The sequence below is a fragment of the Thermobia domestica genome, chromosome 1 (assembly GCF_964235325.1).
Source record: "Thermobia domestica chromosome 1, izTheDome1.hap1.1, whole genome shotgun sequence".
Classification (NCBI taxonomy): Eukaryota; Metazoa; Arthropoda; class Insecta; order Zygentoma; family Lepismatidae; genus Thermobia; species Thermobia domestica.
This window is the reverse complement of record NC_137454.1, coordinates 182,739,873-182,752,263: the sequence shown is the minus strand read 5'-3', so window position 1 is coordinate 182,752,263 and position 12,391 is coordinate 182,739,873. Positions and strand designations below refer to the sequence as shown.

At 36.7% G+C, this 12,391-nt stretch overlaps 1 long non-coding RNA gene across 1 annotated transcript in view; it reads left to right on the top strand.

Moving 5' to 3' along the window:
- The first annotated feature begins 8,335 nt into the window (after positions 1-8,335).
- The window catches only part of LOC145666809 (uncharacterized), a 37,133-nt gene continuing 33,077 nt past the window's right edge, over positions 8,336-12,391 (top strand). The window contains exons 1-2 of the long non-coding RNA XR_014127823.1: positions 8,336-8,436; positions 10,635-10,744. This is a non-coding gene — a long non-coding RNA (uncharacterized LOC145666809). The remainder of the gene's footprint in view (positions 8,437-10,634; positions 10,745-12,391) is intronic.

Here is a 12,391-nt window from a genome sequence, read left to right as displayed (position 1 = left end):
ATTTATATAATAACAGTACAACTTGCAAGTTATTACTATAAGGTTCGTAATAGAATAATTAATTGCTTGATTAGTTTTTCAGAAGTACCAGCTGCGAAATTTTATCCCCACGAGTATGTTTATGTTTTTACGAAGAGATTTGTTAATGAAATAGTTCATTACCGTTCATGAATAAAATCAGCTAAGGTGGTTTCGAGAAAATTATTTGGGTAAAATTACTCACTAGCAAATTCTCATTCAGGATTTTTTCGTGAAAAATAAGCAGTGCGATAGTATCGATGACACAAATAAATTATTTAGGAAATATTCAGTTATAACTCGAAACCTTATTTTTCGATTTGCAGTCCAGAAAACTATCATGTCAGAATATACCGTATGGTTTGCTTGAGATGTGAAAGGCTAATTCTAGTTGTTTACAGTCCAAACTAATCAGTGACAAGGAGCTCAATTCGTCTCATCTTTAAACCTCACGTTTAAAGGTATTTCTTCTAAGAAATAATTGATTTTTAGAAACATTGCGTGCGTTTTATTTCAGGCTTTCCAAATTGGCCTATTGCTTTAGGTTAAAATCAGTTACGGAATTAATCATTTGTTCTTTTGAGAGGGCTTCAAAATGGAGCCTATCATTCGTGGTTCACATCAGTCGTAAGCAAACATGAATTCATGAAAGAATATATTTTAGGGCCAATTTTCTAGATTATATTTATTTTCTAGGCTGCTTACAAATTACTCCTCTTTGTTGGGACTGAAATAGGTGGAATGTAAGGTGGTATAAATCTCTAATTTACAAAGTTTCCACTCAGTTCTATAATGCAAAGGAGTGAATGTGTGCACAAATTGAAGCAACAATTACAATAATATGATGAAATATCATGGTATAATGCTTATCGATGTTCTTGGACTTTAAATCTGTAAGTCCATATCTGATGTAACCTAGGTGCTAAGAAATCGACATTAAATTTCAACAAGCAGTTACAAAAGGTTATTACAAATGCTCGGTACATCATGTGCTGGTAGCTGTTTTTAAATCAAATTAAATGTCTACTTTTTATTTTAACTTCCACACAAGATACACTATGTGATCAAAAGTATTCGGACACCTGCCTGAAAATAACTTACAAGTTCGTGGCGCCCTCCATCGGTACTGCTGGAATTCAATATGGTGTTGCCCCACCCTTAGCCTTGATGACAGATTCCACTCTCACAGGCATACTTTCAATCAAGTGCTGGAAGGTTTCTTGGGTAATGGTAGCCCATTCTTCACGGAGTGCTGAACTGAGGAGAGGTATCTATGTAGCTCGGTGAGGCCTGGCACAAGTCGGCGTTCCAAAACATCCGAAAGGTGTTCTAAAGGATTCAAGTCAGGACTCTGTACAGGCCAGTCCATTAGAGGGATGTTATGGTCGTGTCACAACTCCGCCACAGGCCGTGCCGTATGAACAGGTGCTAGACCGTGTTGAAAGATGCAATCGCGATCCCGAAATTGCTCTTCATCAGTGGGAAGCAAGAAGGTGCTTAAAACATCAATGTAGACCTGCACTGTGAGACACAAAACAACAAGGAAGAAAAACACGACCACACCATAACACCACCACCTCCGAATTTTACTGTTGGCACTACACATGCTGACAGATGACGTTCAGCGAGCATTCGACATACCCACACCCTGCCATCGGATTGCCACATTATGTAGTGTGATTCGTCACTCCACACAACGTTTTTCCACTGTTCAATCGTCCAATGTTTACGCTCCTTACACCAAGGATGTCGTCGTTTGGCATTTACCTGCGTGATGTGTAGCTTATGAGCAGCCGCTCGGCCATGAAATCAAAGTTTTCTCACCTCTCGCCTAAGTGTCATAGTGACTTGGAGTGGATCCTGATGCAGTTTGGAATTCATGTTGACGATCTGGATAGATGTCTGCCTATTACACTTTACGACCCTCTTCAACTATCGGCGTTCTCTGTCAGTCAACAGACGAGGTCAGCCTATACGCTATTGTGCTGTACATGTCTCTTCACGTTTCCACTTCACTATCTCATCAGACACAGTAAACCTAGGGATGTTTAGGAGTGTGGGAATCTCGCGTACAGACTTCTGACACAAGAACACCCAATCACCTGATCACGTTCGAAGTCTGTGAGTTCCGCGGAGCGCCCCATTCTGCTTTCTCACGACGTCTCATGACTACTGAGGTCGCTGATAATGAGTACCTGGCAGTACGTAGCCGCACAATGCACCTAAAATGAAAAATGTATGTTTCGGGGGTGTCCGGATACTATTGATCACATAGTGTAGGTTGGCATAAGCAACATGAGTTGAAGTGCTAAATGAGTTTACTTCGTTTGTTTTGCAATGACGCAACCTCGCTGAGGTTGCTTCTTCTTAGTACAATGTTAGCCTTGTTTTTACAGAGAAAACATGAATCACTATGAATGAACAGCTCGTATGTTAATATACTTGTTAATATGCTATTATGCTCCCATTATAATTCATTTAATCCGTACATGACCTACCGTCAGACATGAAGTTCAGACTACTTAGATACAAAACAAATTAATTTCTCGTACTCTCTATCTGACCGACACTGATTTCACGTATTTATTTTTCAATCCCATTTATGATTTCATTAACTGAAAGCTAGGCACGACTCCTATACTGCCTAACTGAGCCAAGACTGGGCATGAACGCATATTTTGTTGTCTATTCTACTAGATACCTCGTATGTGCTATTACTCAATTTCATTTTGCTGTATTTTAGCAAAGTTTGCCAATCGTATATAGCCTACTGTTTAGCATCTGTGCCCTAAAACTTAGTTTTAGATATTCCAGAAATATCGAATAAAATATCAGTAGAATTTTAAAAATCGAAATTACTCTGTTTTGTATTGTGAACCAAAGGAAACAACACTGATGACATCACTATTACTAATACGGTCATGAGCTGGCTTCCACATGTTCTAGAAAACTTAGCACTGAAGAAAGTGTGCAGCTGAAACACAAGATTGTTAGACCAAGAGCACTGGACAAGATAATGAAGTTACAGTTTTAGTCATGATCAACTTAAATCACCCATTTAAGCACCTGATACATAACTCATGATTCCTTAAGTTCTCATAGCAGTGTTTGTAGTATACTAAAGTGTCAAAGATTTTATCTCTCATAATATTTCTATCAAGAGAGACATAAAGACGGATTATTTTTCGCTGGGTTTTGTTCTGAGGCTATCTTCATGAACCATTATAGATGACAAACTAATCAGCCTTTATTACATTGAAGGTACTGTGAACAAACAAAATATCTAAACTATCAACCGGAGAAAATATGATATTCCTGGCAAATCTAAGTCTAGAAAAGGAACTAAACATGTGCTTTTATAATGACTATTGCTAATCACATTTCTCAGTAGTAACTCAGATTATATTATATCACAATTATAATTGTCACTGCATCGGTAGAATTAGTCTGAAGGATTTCCTGCCACATCACTAGATCTTAAATCAGCATACCTTTGTGGAGCTATAACAAAGATTATCAAACATTGTCAACAATTTGCTAAAATATTATTAAAAGAATTAGAAGTGCTTGGACAGAAATTGGTGCGGTGTCATTTCTAGGTTATGTAAAATGATTTGCAATAATAAATGTATCGGCACTCAAGGAATTCCTTTCTTTTCCTGATGTAACTAAACGGAAACACGGTTGATTTTTTATCAAAACGTAATTAGTAGATTCCATTTGTGTATGTGCTAGAACAAACATAGTGATTTTGAATTCTTATGTAATTATTTATTCACTACAAATGTTATTTTCTGTCAATCAATACAATCTTATCTTATAATTTATTCCTAAGGACCGCAGGTTTTATGTGACGCCAATGGACTGAAGTGCATAGATTCGATCAAAGGTGAGTATGTAATTTGAATCTAACACCTTAAGTTCCAAGAATCTAACATACTCTGAATAGCAAGGCACCTTATAAAGTGAATGAGCACAAACAAATAGGGTCCTAAGGACTGACAATATACTTTGCCTTTCAATAAACGGGTCGTATTTGGTCCGTTGGACAATGTGTGGTTTGTAGTATACAAAAGTGAGTCAACGCGGCTGTTGTACTAATCTAGGCAATGTAATTTTATCAAAATATGAATGTAGCATTAGGGTAAATGTAGTGCAATACGACAAAACTTAGTCCTGGATGTCTCTATGTAATACTCACTTTCATAACAGTCTTATGCACCTCCTCCGAAAGTGGTATACAATTATTCGTAATATTTTTTATTGTTCGAAGCAAACACACCAGCTATTTTAAGGTCATAAATTTCTAGTATACAAACTACGAACTACTTTTTTCCTCGATGTACATCTACTATAATTTTCGAATTGCCAGCTACGAACTTAAGGATTGTAAACTAAAAGTTGGTGGTAATTTTTGTTAAATATTTTCCAATTAACTTATTGTGAAAAGTCTGATTCGCTATTTCACTAATTCTATGGTGTGTTATGTTCGTCGTAGACATGTCGCACACGTCATGCACCTAGCAACTGACGTAGATCCGATCATGTAAAATGAGAAAGCACGATCTCTGTTTAGCACTAGTTTCAAAAATTATGTCCGCGAAATGTTTTGCCACACAGCTTATATACATGCAGCGGGTTAGTAAGATGTAGTATTAAAATTTATCTAAGTTTCGATCATTGAATATCACCACCTTCAATAGAAGAATAATGATGTTTGATGTTGTGTCTGTAGACAAACAGAATAATTGGCAATTTGTAATAACTCTGTACAATATGCATCGGCATGCATGAGGTGTGAACACTATGGTTTATTGTGACCTGGAACATTTAGATATCATATGTAGCAACAGCTGTATAAATCGAATATACGTAGATACTATTAGGATGTTTAATATTACTATTCTACTGTTTTGTACCAGATATAACTGAATCTTTTCTTGCTCGTAACGTTTAATTTTATTTCAGGAGAGAGAAAAACTAGTATCTTATTGGAAACTGAATACTTCTCCTATATATTAATGTTCAAACTATATAACTATGAAAAGGAAATATGTTTGATTTCTTTTCTGTTTGAGGAGAGTTATTCTGATACTTTCTTATCTGAAGATAATGAAAGGACCCATCACAAAATTCCTTAAATATGTGATATTTCGATTCTTCACGTAAGTCATAATGAGCACAACAATCGGAAATCTCTTATTAGGGGCTCAAATAGAGAATATGCATAGCTTCAACATAACCATTTCTTTAAATGTCACTTTCATTTAAAAAAAACTATCAAAAATTGAACTAAAAATCTTAGTTAATAAAATTGTTTTAAAATTGTTATTATTACTGTGTGTGTGTGTCTATTCAATACACTTGTGCCCATACATTAAGTAGAGTTCCCACGTCCCTGGAAAAATCCTGGAAAACCCTGGAAATTGAAATTACCCTGGAATGTCCTGGAATAACCTTGAATTTCTTTGCAGTCCTGGAAAAATTCTGGAAAAGTGAAAGTTTTTTTTAATTTCCTAACTAGTTGCAATTACATGCAATAGAATGCGAACGAAAGCAGTCCTGAGAAATAAAAATTGCGAGACCTAGGACATTTCCCTCTCAGTGCCGCATTCTAAGGCGGCTGAGTAAACGGAAACGCACAGTATACACCATGTTCGGTGTAATACATTTCCACTCTGTGGAGAGATGTGTTCATTAGAGATTCGTGTGCTTAGTGTATTGGTTTAAAAACATTACTGTTTTGCTTCTCGTATCATGTTTTTGACCTTTTTGTGTAGTCGAAATAACAACTAAGCAACGTCACATCTTAATCTGCAATGACATTGTATAAAAGCGAGAGTGCATTAGACTGAACATTGTGTATACTATGCGTTTACGGTTCCTCTACCGCTCTTGTAAACTGCTCAAAGGCCTGCTATCGCCTTCAGAGCAATATCCATTACGAAGGAAGGAAGGAAAGGGAAATGTCCAGTTAGTTCACTGGCGATCTTCGTTTGATAGATTGTGCTTTGTTCATGTGGTTGAATAATTGCGATACTTTTCGATTAGACAAAAAATGCCTAAAAGTAAATCCACGTTCAGTGAAACTTGGGTGAAGAAAAAAGAATATAAAAAGTGGTTGACTGTGGGTCAGTGCAAAATGTGCGCTTTGCTCAAAAGTGTTCGTTGTTTGCAACATGGGTGAGGCTGCCATTCGAAGTCATGCAGCGGGAAATATTTGGCTTTGACAAACAACCGAAACGGCACAGTGCAGATATTTTTTAAGCCGAAAACTACTGTAGGTAATGAACGGAAAGAAGTTAGTAAAGCCGATTTGCCATCCACCAGTGCATCACCAACCATTCAGGTGACACGCTGATGCTGTTCAAGAAAAGAAGTTGCTGATGCTGATCAAGAGCTGAAGAACAAAAGGAAACGGTTACAAGATGACATAGATGAACTACAGAAATCTGCTGACAAATACGCCGTAAAAGCGGAACAGTGCGGCAGTTTGACTTTCATTGCAAAATCAAACACCATGAGAAGATCTGCAAAACAAAAAGAAGAGGAAGTGAAAAGTGTGATGAAGGAGCTAAGTGAAAAAGAGATGATGTTGAAACTGAGTTAATCTGCCAGGTATGTGTTGGTCTAAAAATTAATAGTAAAGTAATGATATTCTGCTGAACTGCATATTACAACTTCAGAATAGGTATATTTTGTCAGAAATACCTTGGAATTTGTATGTGATATCCCTGGAAAATTTGCCTGAGTATCCTGGAAAACTCCTGGAAAATCCTGGAATTTTTTGCCAGTTGCGTGGGAACCATCATTAAGGGACACCATACAAAAGTGATGTATGAATGAAAATAAGGGAGCGATGACAATCTTCGGAATCATACGTATGAAAGAGATTCTCAGGGACCGCGTTGGTCATATCACACACTAACACAACAAATGGCGGCTGTAAATTACCTCTCTTGTGTGATATCACAATGTCAATTTTACATCTGTTCCTTTCGAAATTGGCAGAAGTGTACAGTATTTAGTTTGATTACCCAAACTCCTATAGAAGTTGCACACCGTGTTCATACATAATGAGCCCAGCTAGCAGCTGCTATGGTAATACCCGTCCGAGGTCACCTACAGTCCGTGGTGGTTGATTTTGAGTTGCAATGGAAGGTCCAAGGGTGTCCTAGACATGTTCAATCAAATCAAGAACAAGGAGTGCAGTGGCCACTCCACATGCGTGATGTCTTTGTGTTTTAGGTCCTTTTTCACCACTTGAACCCTATCTTGGCGTTCATTATCATCCATTAAACAACACCTAGGTTCAGACTCACCGCATATATCGTTGCAGGATTACGTCCTCATAGATTTGTGTGCCATAGTATTGTACGGAAATATATGCAGAGATCATCGAACGCCTAATATTACGCCATCCCGGATCATAAATAAGGCACTAGCATAACGATCTTATTCAACGAAATTTCCAGGTCGTGGCGCGAGCCAGGAAATAAGTTATGAATGTCTCGAACATATACACATCATACCTGCTGAATGGCTACCACACTTCATGGTTAATATTACGATTCAACATATCTGGAACGCCTTTGAACATCAGATTGGTATCTGAAATACAGCACCATGACTCTGGAATATCTTTGACGTGTATTTGCCCAGGAGTTAGACATATTAGCATAGAGACTATTGACTTACCTTGCCCGCAATATGAAAATACGTTGTAAGGTCTATATAGCCGCTCGGATGATGACTAATATTGATTGTTTCTGTTAATGAAAACGGAACCGATGTGAAATTAATAGTATGAACAAACACAAAATAGGCCCCTTACAACCGCCGTTTGTTATTCTTCTGTATCATAAGATCTTCAGCATAGTCTCTTGATATCTCTCCTACATGTTTGATTCCGCATATCAACATCGATACCTGTCTTCATTTGTGCGCCATTCTTTCATTGTGTTCCCTAGCTTCTGGACACGAGTACATTGAAAACCCATATTTGAGGCATTCAACCGTCTAATAATTTAGTTACCCAACTACTTTATAATTAAATATCTTAAACACTTTTTTAAATGTAAGTGACATGTAACTAGAAACAATCATATTGAAGTTAGAAGGATTGGTTGGTAGAAGGTCATATTTAAGACCGTAATTCTGGTTGTAGTACTCACTATGACTTACGTTCAGAAAGTCATAAAGAATCAAAATAACATGTATTTAAGAAATTTAACGGAATCCATTTTACCCTTAGAAAGTGTAGTATTTTTAAGAAGATGAATTATTAATACACAGTAGTATCTAATTTTTAGATGGACTGGAACCAGTAAACACATTCGAAGCCCTGAAACATGGATTGAATTGCAAGTGTGAAATGTCATGTCTTCAGAAAGAATATTCGGTAGTCTTTGGCAGAAGGTAAGTACAGGCTTTGCAACTTTATAATTATTACAGGGGTCTCAAAGAATTTTTACTGTAGATGTAACAACCTCATCATGTAGGTTTCAACTGGCAGTACTTTAGTACTTGCAGCTGCTGGTTAAAGATGTGAAACTCTTTTCTAAATACATTGCTAGACGAGATGTCAACATTTTGGCCTATCAATCAACTTGGTCTTTGAAAATATTTCGTATGCGGTGTACGCATTGTAGCACATACTTTGTGTATATACTTTCCCACTAAACACCACATCATTCAACAGTTATTTTAAAATTGTGACTCTAGATAATTCCTTATATTCAAAAGTCTGGCCACAAGGAAATGCACTCTTTATGGATCCCAAAGTTGTGTTCCAGGTCATATAAGCGAATAAAAGGATTCGCCCACATTGTTATCAGATATTCTAGATGCTTTACGTGCGTATTCACATACTCGTAGAGTATATCAGGTGTTTCTGATTCTTTCTCACGATTTCACCCCATCTCGAACACAAATGCGAGTGAGTGTGCAAGACAGACATTTTGTTCTTTGTAAAGATCAGCGTGGTATGTATTTTAGAAACAGAATAGTAACGTGTGAGTAAAAGCAGATATTATTTCTGAAGGGAAATGAGCAGTAGTTATACAACTATTAGGTGTCAAAATCATTCGCAAAACATTGGCGTTTTAAACACATAGTGTTCCCCTTCTCTAGTGGAATTATAATGGCATAATTTACAAGGAGTTTATTCTGAACGCTCGAATAATCAATGACAACTTGTAGTGTGAAGAATGAAAACGAGTGTATGTCATTGTATGCCAAAAAGAATTACACATTAATGAAAAAAAACTCATGTGCTTCAAGACAATGAAAAATGTCACATCTTCAAGAACTGAATAAACTCAAGAAACTTAGAGAAATTGAACTATTGTCATACCCAGCATTATTCCAAACCCCTCACATTCGGATTATTACTTGTTCTGATTAATGGATTAATTTCTGTGCTGAAGATGTTTCAACAACCAAAACGAGGTAGAAATTGCAGTACATCAATTCTTCCCCTCAAAAGAACAAATTTCTACCAATAAGATTTTATGTTATATTTAATTTTGATTTTATTTGTGTCTGCTAGCTGCATACAGTATAAACTACGACGTTAAATGAAGTTATTGTAATGTTTTTGTTATCATGTGTAGCTTTAATTTCTAAAGATTATGAAGAATTTTAATCTTTATACAAATCTTACTTTTATAATCTTTATAAAAGGTTTCTAATACATATGAATAATACGAATAAAATTCCATGAATGATGCGGATCCATTATACGTGTCAATTATGATTGGATTCAAGATATTTTCAAATTTTACTCACACTAAAGAAAGCGTAATGTGAATAGCGACGATTCTATTAACGAATCTTCTTCGAAAGGTATCCATAACGTGATGTGTATATCGTAAGAGTTATTTACTTTACCACCATCTAAATGTACTGACAAGAAAGAATTAGTATGAAGTGTTGATTTGGATTCTATGTGAGTAACAGGCGTGCTCGGATTTAGATGAGGGCGTATTCCACGTATTTTATTGAAGACAACCACTGGAACATACACATTTGAAGCAATGTGTAGTAATGTGTTTGATTCACTGGTGGATCAACGGAGAGAATGGGGATGCAACCACTCCGTCTCTCTTCACGACTAGTTTATTCTGTTTATGTAAAACTCCGTATATCAAGCACACATTAATTGTCCAAGTAATTCATGCCTCCAAACGATTCGGATTCGGATGCAAAGGAAAAAAGGATTATTTCTATCGTTAGACTCCATGTTCTTTCTGTAGTAAATTGAAAATTAATTACAAGGTTCTACATGCCTAAGTGACTAAAAATATTTTCTCTGATTGTAGGAATTGTAGTGAAGCCCTCGAGTTCACTTTCACCGTGTATGATAATCCAGTGTTCATCGTTTTACGTTACTTTTACAAGTTTGGATAATTTTACTTCAAAAATGTAGTGTAATGTAGTAGTAGCCAAAACTTATTTCACTTTCCTTTCGCTTCATGTTTAAATATTTTGAGTATGACTGTGATCTACCTTTCATTTTTTAATTATTGAAGGTTGTTTTCTACTAGAATCTCAACTCGTAGTATTACACATTACATACTTGTCTCAGTCATAGTATTTTGTATGTTAAATTTTAGCAGTCGGAAAGATGTGGCATCTGGCGAATATGGTAAAGAGACACGTGTATTTCGACTGGGGAGAACACGAAGACGACTGAGGATAGTGAGAGGAGTTCTGGATGTGGCAGGTTTGTAATCTAAATCTATATATGGATGATATGTATCTGCTTTCTAAAAATTATTATTTTTGCGTTATACTAGCAGATAACATTAAAGATAATAAGTAGAAAGGGTTATTGTCACTGCATGCAAGGCTCAACCTACAGAAAGACTATCTTACGTAAATTGTATAGTCCTAACGTATACAGCTTCCATATCTCAGTTGAAAACTGGAAATACATTGATGTCCAAATCTTAAGGACGAAAGTAAGTTTGCTGTGACACTGCCAAGTGACATAGATTAATGAAACAAAATTACATAGAAAGTAGACTACAGTAGGGTACAGAAATTTGCAGAAAGAAACACGTCATTAGAAGAACCAAAATGACACTTTTATTCAGACAATAACGTACAATGGAAGTACTGCAAATCGTAGGTCTCTTTGACATTACAGCATTGTCAAATGATCCTTGAAAGGGCGCATGATAACCACGCGCAGCGATACATGCTCTGCCACGTGCTCCCAGGCTTGTCTCAAAATTGGTAATGAGTTGTTGTGGTATGAAGTTCCATCCTTCCACTAGCGTTGTCGACAATTGTTAGATGGTCCCCTAGATGGTAAACCTAGATGTGCTGGAAGATGCATCCCCACAGAATATTAAAGATGTTCGATAGAATACAAGACAAGAGAGCTGGTAGGCGATCCTTTTCACCAAATACTCTCTTATTCCAAAAACTCCACCACCTGCGGTGTTTAATGGGGTCGCGCATTATCAACCATAAAAAGAAAGTTGTTTTCGACTGCATCTCTTAAAACATGGACGTGAAGGAAAAGTACATGTCACAATAACGTTGATGGCTGACTGTATCGAGTTCATGTCCATGCAATATTATGCATCCTCACACAAGAACACCTGGGCCAAAAAAATGATTATGTACGATAATGTATCTGGGTACATTGCATGTCCCTACCTATTGCCAATTAAGTGTATATGCAGAATCATAACTCAGATTAAATTTTCGGGTAAACCTCATTTCAGGTGTACACATCTCTTATCGTGGCTTCCATCAGAAAATTTGCTTCTTCACTGGAGATCGTTCCGTATGAATTCCCACATCACCTTCTGATCAATTAATCATACTTGAAGTAACCCCTTTCACATGCTTGTCCTAGTTATTATCAGCATCTTGCCCGGGGAGGTAAGACTTATACGATTATAATTCAAGGGATATATTATAAGAAATACAATTCTCAATTTTGGCAAAATTCTATTTAATCTCCTTAAAGTTTTAGAGGTAATGAAAAAGTTGAGCGACATGTTTTAGAATCAGCTTCACTCTAATATAGGCGCCTTGTTATTGTTGGTCACGAATGGTATTTTTTGTTATCGTAAAAATTTGTTTTTCTATAGAGATTTTCTAAATAACTATAGTTGCACGTAGCCCTCTATATCAAAGCGGACTGCAAGTCGTCCCATCTTGCAGCACAGTGACACATCGACTGGATGGAGATAGTCATTTACCCCAACGGCCAGTAGATTGTATTCTGTTGACTCCTGATCATCGGCTGCACCGGTTGCAGTGGTGCAAGAACATCAGACATGTACGAGGTGAAGTGGGGTCATGATATCTTCTCCGACGAAGGAAAATAAAAATACCTTTTAACCCCATCAGG